The sequence below is a fragment of the Lolium rigidum genome, chromosome 7 (genome assembly GCF_022539505.1).
Source record: "Lolium rigidum isolate FL_2022 chromosome 7, APGP_CSIRO_Lrig_0.1, whole genome shotgun sequence".
NCBI lineage: Eukaryota > Viridiplantae > Streptophyta > Magnoliopsida > Poales > Poaceae > Lolium > Lolium rigidum.
In genome coordinates, this window is record NC_061514.1 from 177595396 (window position 1) to 177615228 (window position 19833).

A 19833-nucleotide genomic window follows, 5' to 3' on the forward strand; every position below is an offset into this window, starting at 1 on the left:
GGGAGTCCTAAGTCCCCACGGCATAGTCCGTAGTACACTTGTCGCCCGAAGGAGCAAGCGGTGAGGCTGGGGAGTCCTAAGTCCCCACGGTATTGCGGTCTATGATGGGTTGCGGCTACCGGCGTAGGAGTGTATGGTAGAGCCCGACGACTGTCGTCGTGGTCGGGGTCCAACGATACGTCTCCGATGTATCGATAATTTCTTATGTTCCATGCCACATTATTGATGATATCTACATGTTTTATGCACACTTTATGTCATATTCGTGCATTTTACGGAACTAACCTATTAACAAGATGCCGAAGAGCCAGTTGTTGTTTTCTGTTGTTTTTGGTTTCAGAAATCCTAGTAACGAAATATTCTCGGAATTGGACGAAATCAAAACCCAGGGTCCTATTCTGCCACGAAGCTTCCGGAAGACCGAAGAGGAGTCGAAGTGGGGCCACGAGGGGCCGCCACCATAGGGCGGCGCGGCCCAGGTCTTGGCTGCGCCGACCTGTGGTGTGGGGCCCTCGTGTGGCCCCCACGTTGCCCTTCCGCCTACTTAAAGCCTCCGTCGCGAAACCCACGATGGGAAAAACCACGATACGGAAAACCTTGCCGAGACGCCGCCGCCGCCAATCCCATCTCGGGGGATTACGGAGATCTCCTCCGGCACCCTGCCGGAGAGGGGATTCATCTCCCGGAGGACTCTACACCGCCATGGTCGCCTCCGGAGTGATGAGTGAGTAGTTCACCCCTGGACTATGGGTCCATAGCGGTAGCTAGATGGTTGTCTTCTCCTCATTGTGCTTCATTGTTGGATCTTGTGAGCTGCCTAACATGATCAAGATCATCTATACTGTAATGCTATATGTTGTGTTTGTCGGGATCCGATGGATAGAGAATACCATGTTATGTTAATTATCAAGTTATTACCTATGTGTTGTTTATGATCTTGCATGCTCTCCGTTATTAGTAGAGGCTCCGGCCAAGTTGATGCTAGTAACTCCAAGAGGGAGTATTTATGCTCGATAGTGGGTTGATGCTGCATTGACACCGGGGAGTGACGAAACCCCTAAGGTTGTGTTGTGTTGTTGCCACTAGGGATAAAACATTGATGCTATGTCCGAGGATGTAGTTGTTGATTACATTACGCACCATACTTAATGCAATTGTACGTTGCTTTGCAACTTAATGCTTGGAAGGGGTTCGGATGATAACACGAAGGTGGACTTTTTAGGCATAGATGCAGTTGGATGGCGGTCTATGTACTTTGTCGTAATGCCCAATTAAATCTCACTATACTTATCATGACATGTATGTGCATTGTTATGCCCTCTCTATTTGTCAATTGCCCGGCTGTAATTTGTTCACCCAACATGCTTTTATCTTATGGGAGAGACACCTCTAGTGAGTTGTGGACCCCGGTCCATTCTTTAATCTTGAAATACAAATCCGTTGCAATACTTGTGCTTTTCTTGTTTTCTCTGCAAACAATCATCTTCCACACAATACGGTTAATCCTTTGTTACAGCAAGCCGGTGAGATTGACAACCTCAACTTGTTTCGTTGGGGCAAAGTACTTTGGTTGTGTTGTGCGGGTTCCACGTTGGCGCCGGAATCTACGGTGTTGCGCCGCACTACATCCCGCCGCCATCAACCTTCAACGTGCTTCTTGGCTCCTCCTGGTTCGATAAACCTTGGTTTCTTTCGAGGGAAAACTTGTTGCTTGTGCGCATCATACCTTCCTCTTGGGGTTCCCAACGAACGTGTGAAATACACGCCATCAAGCATATTTTCAAGGCGCCGTTGCCGGTGAGATCAAGACACGCTGCAAGGGAGTCTCCACTTCCCAATCTCTTTACTTTGTTTTTGTCTTGCTTTATTTTATTTACTACTTTGTTTGCTGCACTTATATCAAAACACAAAAAAATTAGTTGCTAGCTTTACTTTATTTACTGTCTTGTTTGCTATATATTAAAAACACAAAAAAATTAGTTTACTTGCATTTACTTTATCTAGTTTGCTTTATTTACTACTGCTAAAATGGCCACCCCTGAAAATACTAAGTTGTGTGACTTCACTAGCACAAATAATAATGATTTCTTATGCACACCTATTGCTCCACCTGCTACTACAGTGGAATTCTTTGAAATTAAACTCGCTTTACTCGAATCTTGTTATGCGAGAGCAATTTTCAGGTGTTAGTTCGATGATGTTGCTGCCCATCTCAATAATTTTGTTGAACTATGTGAAATGCAAAAGTATAAAGATGTAGATGGTGACATTATAAAATTAAAATTGTTTCCTTTCTCATTAAGAGGAAGAGCTAAAGATTGGTTGCTATCTCTGCCTAAGAATAGTATTGATTCATGGACTAAATGCAAGGATGCTTTTATTGGTAGATATTATCCCCCTGCTAAAACTATATCTTTGAGGAGTAGCATAATGAATTTTAAACAATTGGATAATGAACATGTTGCTCAAGCTTGGGAAAGAATGAAATCTTCGGTTAAAAATTGCCCAACCCATGGACTGACTACTTGGATGATCATCCAAACCTTCTATGCAGGACTAAATTTTTCTTCGCGGAATTTATTGGATTCAGCTGCTGGAGGTAACTTTATGTACATCACTCTTGGTGAAGCAACAAAGCTTCTTGATAATATGATGGTTAATTACTCTGAATGGCACACGGAAAGAGCTCCACAAGGTAAGAAGGTAAATTCTGTTGAAGAATCCTCTTCCTTGAATGATAAGGTTGATGCTATTATGTCTATGCTTGTGAATGATAGGACTAATGTTGATCCTAATAATGTTCCGTTAGCTTCATTGGTTGCCCAATAAGAACATGTTGATGTAAACTTCATTAAAAATAATAATTTCAACAACAATGCTTATCGAAACAATTCTAGTAATACTATAGGCCATATCCTTATAATAATGGTAACGGTTATGCTAATTCTTATGGGAATTCTTACAACAATAATAGGAATACACCCCCTGGACTTGAAGCTATGCTTAAAGAATTTATTAGTACACAAATTGCCTTTAACAAATCTGTTAAGGAAAAGCTCAATAAAATTGATATTCTTGCTTCTAGAGTTGATAGTCTTGCCTCTGATGTTGATCTTTTGAAATCAAAAGTAATGCATAATAGGGATATTGAAAATAAAATTGTTACTACAGCAAATGCCATCCAAGTTAGAATTAATGAGAATATAAGATTAATGGCTGAACTGCGTGCTAGGTGTGATAGAGAAGAAAATGAAAAACTAGTTAAAAAGGAAAATGTAGCTAAAGTTTGGACTATTACCACCACTAGCAATGCTAATGATTCACATGTTGCTGCACCTCCTACTATCAATGGTAAAATAATTGGTGTTGGCAATGTTTCTACTCCTAGTGCAAAGCGCGCAAAAATACCTGAAACTTGCTAAAGCTGCTGAAGCTCGCTTGTGATAAAGCTGCTGAAATTTTTTCCAACCTTGGGGATGATAATCCCATTGCCTTAGATTGTAATGATTTAGATTTTGATGATTGCCACATCTCTGAAGTTATAAAGTTCTTACAAAAACTTGCTAAGAGTCCCAATGCTAGCGTCTGTAAACTTGGCTTTCACAAAACATATTACAAATGCTCTCATAAAAGCTAGAGAAGAAAAACTAAAACTTGAAACTTCTATTCCTAGAAAGCTAGAGGATGGTTGGGAGCCCATCATTAAAATGAGAGTCAAAGATTTTGATTGTAATGCTTTATGTGATCTTGGTGCAAGTATTTCGTTATGCCTAAAAAAGTCTATGATATGCTTGACTTGCCACCATTGAAAAATTGTTATTTGGATGTTAATCTCGCTGATAATGCTAAAAAGAAACCTTTGGGGAAAGTTGATAATGTTCATATTATGGTTAACAATAACCTTGTCCCCGTTGATTTTGTTGTCTTGGATATTGAATGCAATGCATCTTGTCCCATTATATTGGGAAGACCTTTTCTTCGAACCGTTGGTGCTACTATTGATATGAAGGAAGGTAATATTAAATATCAATTTCCTCTCAAGAAAGGTATGTAACACTTCCCTAGAAAGATAATGAAGTTACCTTATGATTCTATTATTAGAACAAATTATGATGTTGATGTTTCATCTCTTGATGTTACTTGATACACACTTTCTGCGCCTAGCTGAAAGGCGTTAAGAAAAGCGCTTATGGGAGACAACCCATGTTTTTACTACAGTATTTTTGTTTTATATTTGAGTCTTGGAAGTTGTTTACTACTGTAGCAACCTCTCCTTATCTTAGTTTTGAGTTTTGTTGCGCCAAGTAAAGTCTTTGATAGTAAAGTAAATACTAGATTTGGATTACTGCGCGTAAACGGATTTCTTTCTTGTCACGAATATGGGTCTAATTCTCTGTAGGTAACTCAGAAAATTAAGCCAATTTACGTGAGTGATCCTCAGATATGTACGCAACTTTCATTAAATTTGGGCATTTTCATTTGAGCAAGTCTGGTGCCCTAATAAAATCCATATTTACGGACTGTTCTGTTTTGACAGATTCTGCCTTTTATTTCGCATTGCCTCTTTTGCTATGTTGGATGAATTTCTTTGATCCATTAATGTCCAGTAGCTTTATGCAATGTCCAGAAGTTTTAAGAATGATTGTGTCACCTCTTAACATGTTAATTTTTATTGTGCACTAACCCTCTAATGAGTTGTTTCGAGTTTGGTGTGGAGGAAGTTTTCAAGGATCAAGAGAGGAGTATGATACAATATGATCAAGGAGAGTGAAAGCTCTAAGCTTGGGGATGCCCCGGTGGTTCAACCCTGCATATTCTAAGAAGACTCAAGCGTCTAAGCTTGGGGATGCCCAAGGCATCCCCTTCTTCATCGACAACATTATCGGAGTTCCTCCCCCGAAACTATATTTTTATTCCGTCACATCTTATGCACTTTGCTTGGAGCGTCGGTTTGTTTTTGTTTTTTGTTTTGTTTGAATAAAATAGATCCTAGCATTCACTTTGTGGGAGAGAGACACGCTCCGTCGTAGCATATGGACAAGTATGTCCTTAGGCTCTACTCATAGTATTCATGGCAAAGTTTCTTCTTCGTTAAATTGTTATATGGTTGGAATTGGAAAATACTACATGTACTAACTCTAAAATGTCTTGGATAATTTGATACTTGGAAATTGTTGTGCTCATGTTTACGCTCTTGCATCATATACTTTGCACCCATTAATGAAGAAACACTTAGAGCTTGCTAATTTGGTTTGCATATTTGGTTTCTCTAGAGTCTAGATAATATCTAGTATTGAGTTTTGAACAACAAGGAAGACGGTGTAGAGTCTTATAATGTTTACAATATGTATTTTATGTGAGTTTTGCTGCACCGTTCATCCTTGTGTTTGTTTCAAATAACCTTGCTAGCCTAAACCTTGTATCGAGAGGGAATACTTCTCATGCATCCAAAATCCTTGAGCCAACCACTATGCCATTTGTGTCCACCATACCTACCTACTACATGGTATTTATCCGCCATTCCAAAGTAAATTGCTTGAGTGCTACCTTTAAAATTCCATCATTCACCTTTGCAATATATAGCTCATGGGACAAATATCATAAAAACTATTGTGGTATTGAATATGTACTTATGCACTTTATCTCTTATTAAGTTGCTTGTTGTGCGATAACCATGCTTCTGGGGACGCCATCAACTATTCTTTGTTGAATATCATGTGAGTTGCTATGCATGTCCGTCTTGTTTGAAGTAAGAGAGATCTATCACCTTAATGGTTGGAGCATGCATATTGTTAGAGAAGAACATTGGGCCGCTAACTAAAGCCATGATTCATGGTGGAAGTTTCAGTTTTGGACATATATCCTCAATCTCATATGAGAATATTAATTGTTGCCACATGCTTATGCATTAAAGAGGAGTCCATTATCTGTTGTCCATGTTGTCCCGGTATGGATGTCTAAGTTGAGAATAATCAAAAGCGAGAAATCCAAAATGCGAGCTTTCTCCTTAGACCTTTGTACAGGCGGCATGGAGGTACCCCATTGTGACACTTGGTTAAAACATGTGTATTGCAATGATCCGGTAGTCCAAGCTAATTAGGACAAGGTGTGGGCACTATTAGTATACTATGCATGAGACTTGCAACTTGTAGGATATAATTTTCATAACTCATATGCTTTATTACTACCGTTGACAAAATTGTTTCATGTTTTCAAAATAAAAGCTCTAGCACAAATATAGCAATCGATGCTTTCCTCTTTGAAGGACCATTCTTTTTACTTTTATGTTGAGTCAGTTCACCTATCTCTCTCCACCTCAAGAAGCAAACACTTGTGTGAACTGTGCATTGATTCCTACATACTTGCATATTGCACTTGTTATATTACTCTATGTTGACAATTATCCATGAGATATACATGTTACAAGTTGAAAGCAACCGCTGAAACTTAATCTTCCTTTGTGTTGCTTCAATACCTTTACTTTGATTTATTGCTTTATGAGTTAACTCTTATGCAAGACTTATTGATGCTTGTCTTGAAGTACTATTCATGAAAAGTCTTTGCTTTATGATTCACTTGTTTACTCATGTCATTACCATTGTTTTGATCGCTGCATTCATTACATATGTTTACAAATAGTATGATCAAAGTTATGATGGCATGTCACTTCAGAAATTATCTTTGTTATCGTTTTACCTGCTCGGGACGAGCAGAACTAAGTGATACGTCTCCAACGTATCGATAATTTCTTGTGTTCCATGCCACATTATTGATGATATCTACATGTTTTATGCACACTTTATGTCATATTCGTGCATTTTCCGGAACTAACCTATTAACAAGATGCCGAAGAGCCGATTGCTGTTTTCTCGTTGTTTTTTGTTTCAGAAATCCTAGTAACGAAATATTCTCGGAATTGGACGAAATCAAAACCCGGGGTCCTATTTTGCCACGAAGCTTCCGGAAGACCGAAGAGGAGTCGAAGTGGGGCCACGAGGGGCCGCCACCATAGGGCGGCGCGGCCCAGGTCTTGGCCGCGCCGACCTGTGGTGTGGGGCCCTCGTGTGGCCCCCCACGTTGCCCTTCCGCCTACTTAAAGCCTCCGTCGCGAAACCCCTGATGCGAAAACCCACGATACGGAAAACCTTACTGAGACGCCGCCGCCGCCAATCCCATCTCGGGGGATTCTGGAGATCTCCTCCGGCACCCTGCCGGAGAGGGGATTCATCTCCCGGAGGACTCTACACCGCCATGGTCGCCTCCGGAGTGATGAGTGAGTAGTTCATCCCTGGACTATGGGTCCATAGCAGTAGCTAGATGGTTGTCTTCTCCTCATTGTGCTTCATTGTTGGATCTTGTGAGCTGCCTAACATGATCAAGATCATCTATCTGTAATGCTATATGTTGTGTTTGTCGGGATCCGATGGATAGAGAATACCATGTTATGTTAATTATCAAATTATTACCTATGTGTTGTTTATGATCTTGCATGCTCTCCGTTATTAGTAGAGGCTCTGGCCAAGTTGATGCTAGTAACTCCAAGAGGGAGTATTTATGCTCGATAGTGGGTTCATGCCCGCATTGACACTGGGGAGTGACGGAAACCCCTAAGGTTGTGTTGTGTTGTTGCCACTAGGGATAAAACATTGATGCTATGTCCGAGGATGTAGTTGTTGATTACATTACGCACCATACTTAATGCAATTGTCTGTTGCTTTGCAACTTAATACCGGAAGGGGTTCGGATGATAACCCGAAGGTGGACTTTTTAGGCATAGATGCAGGTTGGATGGCGGTCTATGTACTTTGTCGTAATGCCCAATTAAATCTCACTATACTTATCATGACATGTATGTGCATTGTTATGCCCTCTCTATTTGTCAATTGCCCGATCTGTAATTTGTTCACCCAACATGCTTTTATCTTATGGGAGAGACACCTCTAGTGAACTGTGGACCCCGGTCCATTCTTTAATACTCGAAATACAAATCTGCTGCAATACTTGTGCTTTATCGTTTTCTCTGCAAACAATCATCTTCCACACAATACGGTTAATCCTTTGTTACAGCAAGCCGGTGAGATTGACAACCTCACTGTTTCGTTGGGGCAAAGTACTTTGGTTGTGTTGTGCAGGTTCCACATTGGCGCCGAAATATCTGGTGTTGCGCCGCACTACATCCCGCCGCCATCAACCTTCAACGTGCTTCTTGGCTCCTCCTGGTTCGATAAACCTTGGTTTCTTTCTGAGGGAAAACTTGATGCTGTGCGCATCATACCTTCCTCTTGGGGTTCCCAACGAACGTGTGAAATACACGCCATCATCCACCTTGAAATCTACAGGAATAATAGGACCGGCGTGGACCCAGGGTCGAGGCATGCAACAAAGGGTGGGTGTTCGAGGTAGCGGAGGAACATGATTGGCTAGACCTTATACCGGGCCTCACACCAAAGGAAGTGTGGACGAGAACTAGACTCGGTTGGCACCAAGGTTAAGATCTCTTATGGGTAAAGCAACACACCTCTGCAGAGTGTAAAGAACTGTGACCTGTCACTCCCTGTTCCGGGATGAGGAACTGCGAACGCAGCCGGAAAGGAGCTCCATGAAGTTCTAGTAAACCGGTGAAGGCTGACGGACATAGCTCTTTGAAATAAAAGCAATCTCTTGAAGAAATGTTTAACAAAACTTGCATTGGTATTAGACTTTCTGGTCTAATATCGTAGCTAGTGCATTAAACACCTCTTTCCTATAATGAACTTGTTGAGTACGCTCGTACTCATCCCACTCTTAAATCCCTTGCTTAGATTGTCCGAATCGTCCGGAGGAGAACTACGACAACCTCGAAGGAGCCGAGATCATCGGCTATGAAAAACCAGACCTCTCAGGAGGTATTGAAGGCGTAGACTATCTCATAGTCTACGGAACCGGGGAGGCTTCCGGTGGAGATCAAGCCTAGAAGCACCAAGTAATAGTTGTAGCCGAGCAGTGGGAACACCTAGTATTTAGCTGCTCGTGGTAATAAATGTATAACCTAGTGAAACTTCTGTATTGTAAGTTAAGGTGGGTTCGCCTCGAACCCAGGGGTATCCTTCTTAGGACCCAAGAGGAGCTCCAAGACAATATATGTTTGATGCTTGTAATAATAAGTGAATGAGTTATGGACCCTGCTATGTTCTGTTGTACTACTCTGAGGGATGTAATATTTGCGGAATGGTACTTCGTGAATGTTATATCAACGACTAGCATACTACAACATGCAGTGGTATGCAGGGTCACCACATTACTACTGTAGCAACCTCTCCTTATCTTTATTTTATTGCATTGTTGTGCCAAGTAAAGTCTTTGATAGTAAGGTTGATACTAGATTTGGATTACTGCGCAGAAACAGATTTCTTGCTGTCACGAATTTGGGCAGTGGTTCTCTCGTAGGTAACTCGGAAAAATCTGCCAATTTACGTGCGTGATCCTCGATATGTACGCAACTTTCATTCAATTTGAGCATTTTCATCTGAGCAAGTTAAGTGCCTCTAAAAAATTCGTCTTTACGGACTGTTCTGTTTTGACAGATTCTGTCTTTTATTTCGCATTGCCTGTTTTGCTATGTTTGATGGATTTCTTTGTTCCATTAACTTTCAGTAGTTTTGGGCAATGTCCAGAAGTGTTAAGAATGATTGTGTCACCTCTGAATATGTGAATTTTTTATTATGCACTAACCCTCTAATGAGTTTGTTTTGAGTTTGGTGTGGAGGAAGTTTTCAAGGGTCAAGAGAGGAGGAGGATACAATATGATCAAGAAGAGTGAAAAGTCTAAGCTTGGGGATGCCCCCGTGGTTCATTGATGTCTACGGGTGCTTCTATTCTTGTAGACAGTGTTGGGCCTCCAAGAGCAGAGGTTTGTAGAACAGCAGCAAGTTTCCCTTAAGTGGATCACCCAAGGTTTATCGAACTCAGGGAGGAAGAGTTCAAAGATATCCCTCTCATGCAACCCTGCAACCACAAAGCAAGAAGTCTCTTGTGTCCCCAACACACCTAATAGGTGCACTAGTTCGGCGAAGAGATAGTGAAATACATGTGGTATGAATAAATATAAGCAGTAGCAACGGCACCAGAAAAGTGCTTTGCCCAGGACTGGCGTGTGGTTGATGGTGGTAATATTGCGGACAGTAGAGATGCAGTAAAACAGTAAACAAGCAGCGATAGCAGTATTTAGGAACAAGGCCTAGGGATCATACTTTCACTAGTGGACACTCTCAACATTGATCACATAACAGAATAAATAGATAAATGCTAGACTCTACACTCTCTTGTTGGATGACGAACACCACTAACTGTGTAGGATTACACGAACCCTCAATGCCGGAGTTAACAAGCTCCACAATATTCGATGTTCATGTTTAAATAACCTTAGAGTGCATGACAGATCAACATAACCAAACCAAGTACTAACATAGCATGCACACTGTCACCTTCACACTACGAAAGGAGGCATAGATCACATCAATACCATCATAGCAATAGTTAACTTCATAATCTACAAGAGATCACAATCATAGCCTACGCCAAGTACTACACGATGCACACACTATCACCATTACACCGTGCAGGAGGAATAAACTACTTTAATAACATCACTAGAGTAGTACACAGATAAATTGTGATACAAAACTCATATGAATCTCAATCATGTAAGGCAGCTCATGAGATTATTGTATTGAAGTACATAGGAGAGAGATTAACCACATAGCTACCGGTACAGCCCTTAGCCTCGATGGAGAACTACTCCCTCCTCATGGGAGACAACAGCGTTGATGAAGATGGCGGTGGTGTCGATGGAGGAACCTTCCGGGGGCACTTCCCCGTCCCGGCGGCGTGCCGGAACAGAGACTCCTGTCCCCCGCATCTTGGCTTCGCGATGGCGGCGGCTCCGGAAGGTTTCTCGTACCGTGGCTTTTTCGTGTCGAGGTTTTAGGTCGGGGACCTTTATATAGGCGAAGAGGCGGAGTCGGAAGGTCGACGAGGCGGTGACACACTAGGGGCGCGGCCAAGGCTCCGGGCCGCGCCACCTCGGCGTCCGGTGGCCCGGTGGCCCCCCTCCGGCCTCTCTCGGTGTTCCGAAGCTTCGAGTGATCCTAAGATGTTGGGCGTTGATTTCGTCCGATTCCGAGAATATTTCCTTACTAGGATTTCTGAAACCAAAAACAGCAGAAAACAACAAGCGGCCCTTCGGCATCTCGTCAATAGGTTAGTTCCGGAAAACGCATAAATATGACATAAAGTATGCATAAAACATGTAGATATCATCAATAATGTGGCATGGAACATAAGAAATTATCGATACGTCGGAGACGTATCAGCATCCCCAAGCTTAGTTTCTGCTCGTCCCGAGCAGGTAAACGATAACAAAGATAATTTCGGGAGTGACATGCCATCATAACCTTGATCATACTATTGTAAGCATATGAGATGAATGCAGCGATTCGAAGCAATGATGAAGATAATGAGTAAACAAATGAATCATGTAGCAAAGACTTTTCATGAATAGTACTTTCAAGACAAGCATCAATAAGTCTTGCATAAGAGTTAACTCATAAAGCAATAAATCAAAGTAAAGGTATTGAAGCAACACAAAGGAAGATTAAGTTTCAACGGTTGCTTTCAACTTATAACATGTATATCTCATGGATATTGTCAATGTAAAGTAATATAACAAGTGCAATATGCAAGTATGTAGGAATCAATGCACAGTTCACACAAGTGTTTGCTTCTGAGATAGAAAGAATGGGTAAACTAACTCAACATAAAAGTAAAAGAAAGGCCCTTTGCAGAGGGAAGCATTGATTGCTATATTTGTGCTAGAGCTTTGGTTTTGAAAACAAGAAACAATTTTGTCAACGGTAGTAATAAAGTATATGTATTATGTAAATTATATCTTACAAGTTGCAAGCCTCATGCATAGTATACTAATAGTGCCCGCACCTTGTCCTAATTAGCTTGGATTACCGAGATTATCATCGCAATACACATGTTTTAACCAAGTGTCACAAAGAGGTACCTCTATGCCGCCTGTACAAAGGTCTAAGGAGAAAGCTCGCATTGGATTTCTCGCTTTTGATTATTCTCAACTTAGACATCCATACCGGGACAACATAGACAACGTGATAATGGACTCCTCTTTAATGCATAAGCATGTAGCAACAATTAATGTTCTCATATGAGATTGATGATATATGTCCAAAACTGAAACTTCCACCATGGATCATGGCTTTAGTTAGCGGCCCAATGTTCTTCTCTAACATTATGCATGCTCTAACCATTAAATGAGTGGTAAATCTCCCTTACTTCAGACAAGACGGACATGCATAGCAACTCACATGATATTCAACAAAGAGTAGTTGATGGCGTTCCGAGGAACATGGTTATCGCACAACAAGCAACTTAATAAGAAATAAAGTTAATAAGTACATATTCAATACCACAATAGTTTTTAGGCTATTTGTCCCAAGAGCTATATATTGCAAAGGTAAAGGATAGAAATTTTAAAGGTAGCACTCAAGCAATTTACTTTGGAATGGCGGAGAAATACCATGTAGTAGGTAGGTATGGTGGACACAAATGGCATAGTGGTTGGCTCAAGGATTATGGATGCATGAGAAGTATTCCCTCTCGATACAAGGCTTAGGCTAGCAAGGTTATTTGAAACAAACACAAGGATGAACCGGTGCAGCAAAACTCACATAAAAGACATATTGTAAACATTATAAGACTCTACACCGTCTTCCTTGTTGTTCAAACTCTTTACTAGAAATTATCTAGACCTTAGAGAGACCAATTATGCAAACCAAATTTTAGCAAGCTCTATGTATTTCTTCATTAATGGGTGCAAAGTATATGATGCAAGAGCTTAAACATGAGCACAACAATTTCCAAGTATCAAATTATCCAAGACATTTTATCAATTACCACATGTAGCATTTCCCATTTCCAACCATATAACAATTAACGAAGAAGTTCAACCTTCGCCATGAACATTATGAGCTAAGAACACATGTGTTCATATGAACCAGCGGAGCGTGTCTCTCTCCCACACAATGAATGCTAGGATCCATTTTATTCAAACAAAACAAAAAAACAAAAACAAACCGACGCTCCAAGCAAAGCACATAAGATGTGATGGAATAAAAATATAGTTTCAGGGGAGGAACCCGATAATGTTGTCGATGAAGAAGGGGATGCCTTGGGCATCCCCAAGCTTAGACGCTTGAGTCTTCTTAAAATATGCAGGGGTGAACCACCGGGGCATCCCCAAGCTTAGAGCTTTCACTCTCCTTGATCATATCGTATCATCCTCCTCTCTTGATCCTTGAAAACTTCCTCCACACCAAACTCAAAACAACTCATTAGAGGGTTAGTGCATAATCAAAATTTACATGTTCAGAGGTGACATAATCATTCTTAACACTTCGGACATTGCACAAAGCTACTGAAAGTTAATGGAATCGAAAAATCCATCAAGCATATCAAAACAGGCAATGCGAAATAAAAGGCAGAATCTGTCAAAACAGAACAGTTCGTAAAGACTAATTTTATTGAGGCACCAGACTTGCTCAGATGAAAATGCTCAAATTGAATGAAAGTTGCGTACATATCAGTGGATCACTCACGTATATTGGCATAATTTTCCGAGTTACCTACAGAGAATTAGGCCCAGATTCGTGATAGCAAAGAAATCTGTTTCTGCGCAGTAATCCAAATCTAGTATGAACCTTAGTATCAAAGACTTTACTTGGCACAAAAATGCAATAAAACTAAGATAAGGAGAGGTTGCTACAGTAGTAACAACTTCCAAGACTCAAAATAAAAAACAAAATTACTGTAGTAAAATAAACACATGGGTTATCTCCCAAGAAGTGCTTTCTTTATAGCCATTAAGATGGGCTCAGCAGTTTTAATGATGCACTCGCAAGAAATAGTAGTTGAAGCAAAAGAGAGCATCAAGAGGCAAATTCAAAACACATTTAAGCCTAACATGCTTCCTATGAAAAGGAATTTTGTAAATAAACAAATTCATGAAGCATGATGCAACAAGCATAGAAAGATAAAACAAGTGTAACTTCAAAAATTTCAGCATATAGAGAGGTGTTTTAGTAACATGAAAATTTCTACAACCATATTTTCCTCTCTCATAATAATATCCAAGTAGCATCATGAGCAAACTCAACAATATAAGTATCACATAAAACATCTTTATTCACATGCATAAAAGTATCATTACCCTCCACATAAGCATAGTCAATTTTATTGGTAATAGTGGGAGCAAATTCAACAAAGTAGCTATCATTATTATTCTCATCATCAAATATAGGAGGCATATTGTAATCATAATCAAATTTATCCTCCATAACAGGCGGTACTAAAATACTACTATCATTATAATCATCATAAATAGGAGGCAAAGTATCATCAAAGTAAAATTTCTCCTCAATGCTTGGGGGACTAAAAAGATCATGCTCATCAGAACCAGCTTCCCCAAGCTTAGAACTTTCTATATCATTAGCAACAATGGTATTCAAAGTGTTCATACTAATATGTTCCATGGGTTTTTTAATTTTCGCATCAAACCATCCATGTCTTAAATCAGGAAATAGAATAAGAAGCTCATTGTTGTCCATTATGCCAAACTAGTGTAAACAAGAAACAAAAAGATGCAATTGCAGGATCTAAAGGAAATAGCTTCGAGTACTTACAACGGTGCCTGGAAAAGTGCTTAGTAGCCGAGATCCGGAGTGTGAGTACCTTTTACCTTTCCTCCCCGACAACGGCGCTAGAAAAGTGCTTGATGTCTACGGGTGCTTCTATTCTTGTAGACGGTGTTGGTCCTCCAAGAGCGAGAGGTTTGTAGAACAGCAGCAAGTTTCCCTTAAGTGGATCACCCAAGGTTCATCGAACTCAGGGAGGAAGAGGTCAAAGATATCCCTCTCATGCAACCCTGCAACCACAAAGCAAGAAGTCTCTTGTGTCCCCAACACACCTAATAGGTGCACTAGTTCGGCGAAGAGATAGTGAAATACAGGTGTGATACGTCCAAAACGTATCTACTTTCCCGAACACTTTGCTATTGTTTTGCCTCTAATTTGTGTATTTTGGATGCAACTAACACGGACTAACGCTGTTTTCAGCAGAACTGTTATGGTGTCTCGTTTTTGTGCAGAAATCCAACTTTCAGGAAAAACCTCGGAATTTATACAGAAGGCCCTATTTTCCCAGAAGACTCACGGAGCCATAAGGGCAAGTCAGGTGGAGGCCCGAGGGCCCCACACCCTAGGGCGGCGCGGCCCAGGAGGGGGGCGCGCGGCCCAGGAGGGGGGCGCGCGGCCCTAGCGTGTGGCCCCCTCGGCCGGCCTCAAACGCCCTCCTTCGGACTACTTATCGCCCTCGACCTAAAAACACACGGGGAGAAGTCGAAGTCGCCAGAAACCCTCCAGAACGCCGCCACATCGCGAAACTCCGTCTCGGGAGCCGAAGTCTCCGTTCTGGCACTCCGCCGGGACGGGGAATTGGAGGAGATCATCGCCATCATCACCACCGACGCCTCTTCATCAACCAGCCATGTTTCCCCCATCCATGTGTGAGTAATTCCCCCGCTGTAGGATGAAGGGGATGGTAGGGATTGGATGAGATTGGTCATGTAATAGTGTAAGATTGTTAGGGCATAGTGCCTAGTGTCCGTAATTGGTACTTTGATGATATTGTTGCAACTTGTTATGCTTAATGCTTGTCACTAGGGCCCGAGTGCCATGATCTCAGATCTGAACATGTTATTATTTCATCATGATATTCATTGTTTATGGTCTTACCCGCAAGTTGTATACACATGTCGTCTGTCCGGAACCAATGGCCCCGAAGTGACAGAAATCGGGACAACCGGAGGGGATGGTAGTGATGTGAGGATCACATGTGTTCACGGAGTGTTAATGCTTTGCTCCGGTACTCTATTAAAAGGAGTACCTTAATATCCAGTAGATTCCCTTGAGGCCCGACTGCCACCGGCTGGTAGGACAAAAGATGTTGTGCAGGTTTCTCATTGCGAGCACGTACGACTATAATTGGAACACATGCCTATTGATAGCTTTGTACTTAGACACCGTTTTATTATTATCTGCAAATGCCCTGCTTGATTGTTACATGAGTTTCTCTCATCCATGCAACGTCCGTTATCCGTCCCCGTGCCTACGGTATTTTAATCCTGCTGTTTACTAAAATCACTACTGCTGTCTCTCGTTACTCGCTATCGTTATTTCACTACTGCTACTGCTATAAAACTGTTACTACTGATAAACTCTTGCGAGCAAGTCTGTTTCCAGGTGCATCTGAATTGACAACTCCGCTGTTAAGGCTTTCAAGTATTCTTTGTCTCCCCTTGTGTCGAATCAATAAATTGGGTTTTACTACCCGCGAAGACTGCTACGATCCCCTATACTTGTGGGTCATCAAGGTGGTATGAATAAATATAAGCAGTAGCAACGGCACCAGAAAAGTGCTTTGCCCAGGACTGGCGTGTGGTTGATGGTGGTAATATTGCGGACAGTAGAGATGCAGTAAAACAGTAAACAAGCAGACGATAGCGATATTTAGGAACAAGGCCTAGGGATCATACTTTCACTAGTGGACACTCTCAACATTGATCACATAACGGAATAAATAGATAAATGCTAGACTCTACACTCTCTTGTTGGATGATGAACACCACTAACTGTGTAGGATTACACGAACCCTCAATGCCGGAGTTAACAAGCTCCACAATATTCGATGTTCATGTTTAAATAACCTTAGAGTGCATGATAGATCAACATAACCAAACCAAGTACTAACATAGCATGCACACTGTCACCTTCACACTACGAAAGGAGGCATAGATCACATCAATACCATCATAGCAATAGTTAACTTCATAATCTACAAGAGATCACAATCATAGCCTACGCCAAGTACTACACGATGCACACACTGTCACCATTACACCGTGCAGGAGGAATAAACTACTTTAATAACATCACTAGAGTAGCACACAGATAAATTGTGATACAAAACTCATATGAATCTCAATCATGTAAGGCAGCTCATGAGATTATTGTATTGAAGTACATAGGAGAGAGATTAACCACATAGCTACCGGTACAGCCCTTAGCCTCGATGGAGAACTACTCCCTCCTCATGGGAGACAGACAGCGTTGATGAAGATGGCGGTGGTGTTGATGGAGGAGCCTTCCGGGGGCACTTCCCCGTCCCGGCGGCGTGCCGGAACAGAGACTCCTATCCCCCAGATCTTGGCTTCGCGATGGCGGCGGCTCTGGAAGGTTTCTCATACCGTGGCTTTTTCGTGTCGAGGTTTTAGGTCAGGGACCTTTATATAGGCGAAGAGGCGGAGTCGGAGGGTCGACGAGGCGGTGACACACTAGGGGGGCGCGGCCAAGGCCTGGGCTGCGCCACCCTGGCGTCTGGTGGCCCAGTGGCCCCCCTCTGGCCTCTCTCGGGTGTTTTGGAAGCTTCGAGTGATCCTAAGATGCTGGGCGTTGATTTCGTCCGATTCCGAGAATATTTCCTTACTAGGATTTCTGAAACCAAAAACAGCAACTGGCCCTTCGGCATCTCGTCAATAGGTTAGTTCCGGAAAACGCATAAATATGACATAAAGTATGCATAAAACATGTAGATATCATCAATAATGTGGCATGGAACATAAGAAATTATCGATACGTCGGAGACATATCATTCATCCCTGCATATTTCAAGAAGACTCAAGCATCTAAGCTTGGGGAAGCCCAAGGCATCCCCTTCTTCATCGACAACTTATCAGGTCACCTCTAGTGAAACTATATTTTTATTCCGTCACATCTTATGTGCTTTACTTGGAGCATCTGTGTGCTTTTATTTTCGTTTTGTTATTTTCATTCTCTGAATAAATACATGCTTGTTTGGGAGAGAGACACGCTCCACTGTTGCATATGAACATTTGTGTTCTTAGCTTTACTCTTAATGTTCATGGCGAAGATTGAAACTGCTTCGTTCGTTGTTATATGGTTGGAAACAGAAAATAAATGCTGCATGTGGTAAATGGTATAATGTCTTGAATAATTTGATACTTGGCAATTGTTGTGCTCATATATATCATGTTTAAGCTCTTGCATCATGTACTTTGCACCTATTAATGAAGAACTACATAGAGCTTGTTAAAATTTGGTTTGCATAATTGGTCCCTAGAGTCTAGATATTTTCTGGTTAAGGTGTTTGAACAACAAGGAGACGATGTAAAGTCTTATAATGCTTGCAATATGTTCATATGTAAGCTTTGCTGCACCGTTTTATACTTGAGTTTGCTTCAAACAACCTTGCTAGCCTAGCCTTGTATTGAGAGGGAATTCTTCTCGTGCATCCAAATCCTTGAGCCAAAAATTATGTCATTTGTGTCCACCATAACTACCTACTACATGGTATTTCTCTGCCATTCCAAAGTAAATTACTTGAGTGCTACCTTTAAAATTCTATTCTTTGTCTTTGCAATATATAGCTCATGGGAAAATAGCCTTAAAAACTATTGTGGTGAAGAATATGTAGCTATGTATCTTATTTCTTATAAGTTGCTTGTTGAGCGGTAACCATGTTTCTGGGGACGCCACCAACTATTACACCTTTGTTGAATATCATGTGAGTTGCTATGCATGTTCGTCTTGTCTGAAGTAAGGGCGATTTTCATGATCAAATGGTTTGAGTATGCATATTGTTAGAGAAGAACATTGGGCCGCTAACTAAAGCCATGAATCATGGTGGAAGTTTCAATTTTGGACATTAATCCTCAATCTCTTATGAGAATTTTATCTGTTGTTGAATGCTTATGCATTAAAGAGGAGTCCATTATATGTTGTCTATGTTGTCCCGGTATGGATGTCTAAGTTGAGAATAATCAAAAAGCGAGAAATCTAATGCGAGCTTTCTTCTTAGACCTTTGTACAGGCGGCATAGAGGTACCCCTTTGTGACACTTGGTTGAAACATATGCTATGCAATGATAATCCATGTTAATCCAAGCTAATTAGGACAAAGTGCGAGCACTATTGGTATACTATGCATGAGGCTTGCAACTTATAGGATATCTTATACATAACACATATGATTTATTACTACCGTTGACAAAATTGTTTCTATGTTTTCAAAATGAAAAGCTCTAGCACAAATATAGTAATTCATGCTTCCCTCTGCGAAGGGCCTATCTTCTACTTTATTGTTGAGTCAGTTTACCTATTCTTTCTATCTTAGAAGCAAACTCTTGTATCAATTGTGTGCATTGATTCTTACATGTTTACCTATTGCACTTGTTATATTACTTTGTGCTGACAATTATCCATGAGATATACATGTTGAAGTTGAAAGCAACTGCTGAAACTTATATCTTCCTTTGTGTTGCTTCAATGCCTTTACTTTGAATTTATTGCTTTATGAATTAACTCTTATGCAAGACTTATTGATGCTTGTCTTGAAAGTACTATTCATGAAAAGTCTTTGCTATATGATTCATTTGTTTATTCATTGTCTTCACCATTGCTTCGAATCGCTGCATTCATCTCATATGCTTTACAATAGTATTGATCAAAGTTATGATAGCATGTCACTTCAGAAATTATCCTTGTTATCGTTTACCTACTCGAGGGCGAGTAGGAACTAAGCTTGGGGATGCTTGATACGTCTCAAACGTATCTATAATTTCTTATGTTCCATGCTACTTTTATGATGACACTCACATGTTTTATACACATTATATGTCATTATTATGCGTTTTCGGAAC

General features: G+C 41.0%; 1 pseudogene; it reads left to right on the plus strand.

Moving 5' to 3' along the window:
* LOC124672320 overlaps positions 1 to 19833 on the plus strand; it is a 43720-nt pseudogene that overhangs the window by 22999 nt on the left and 888 nt on the right.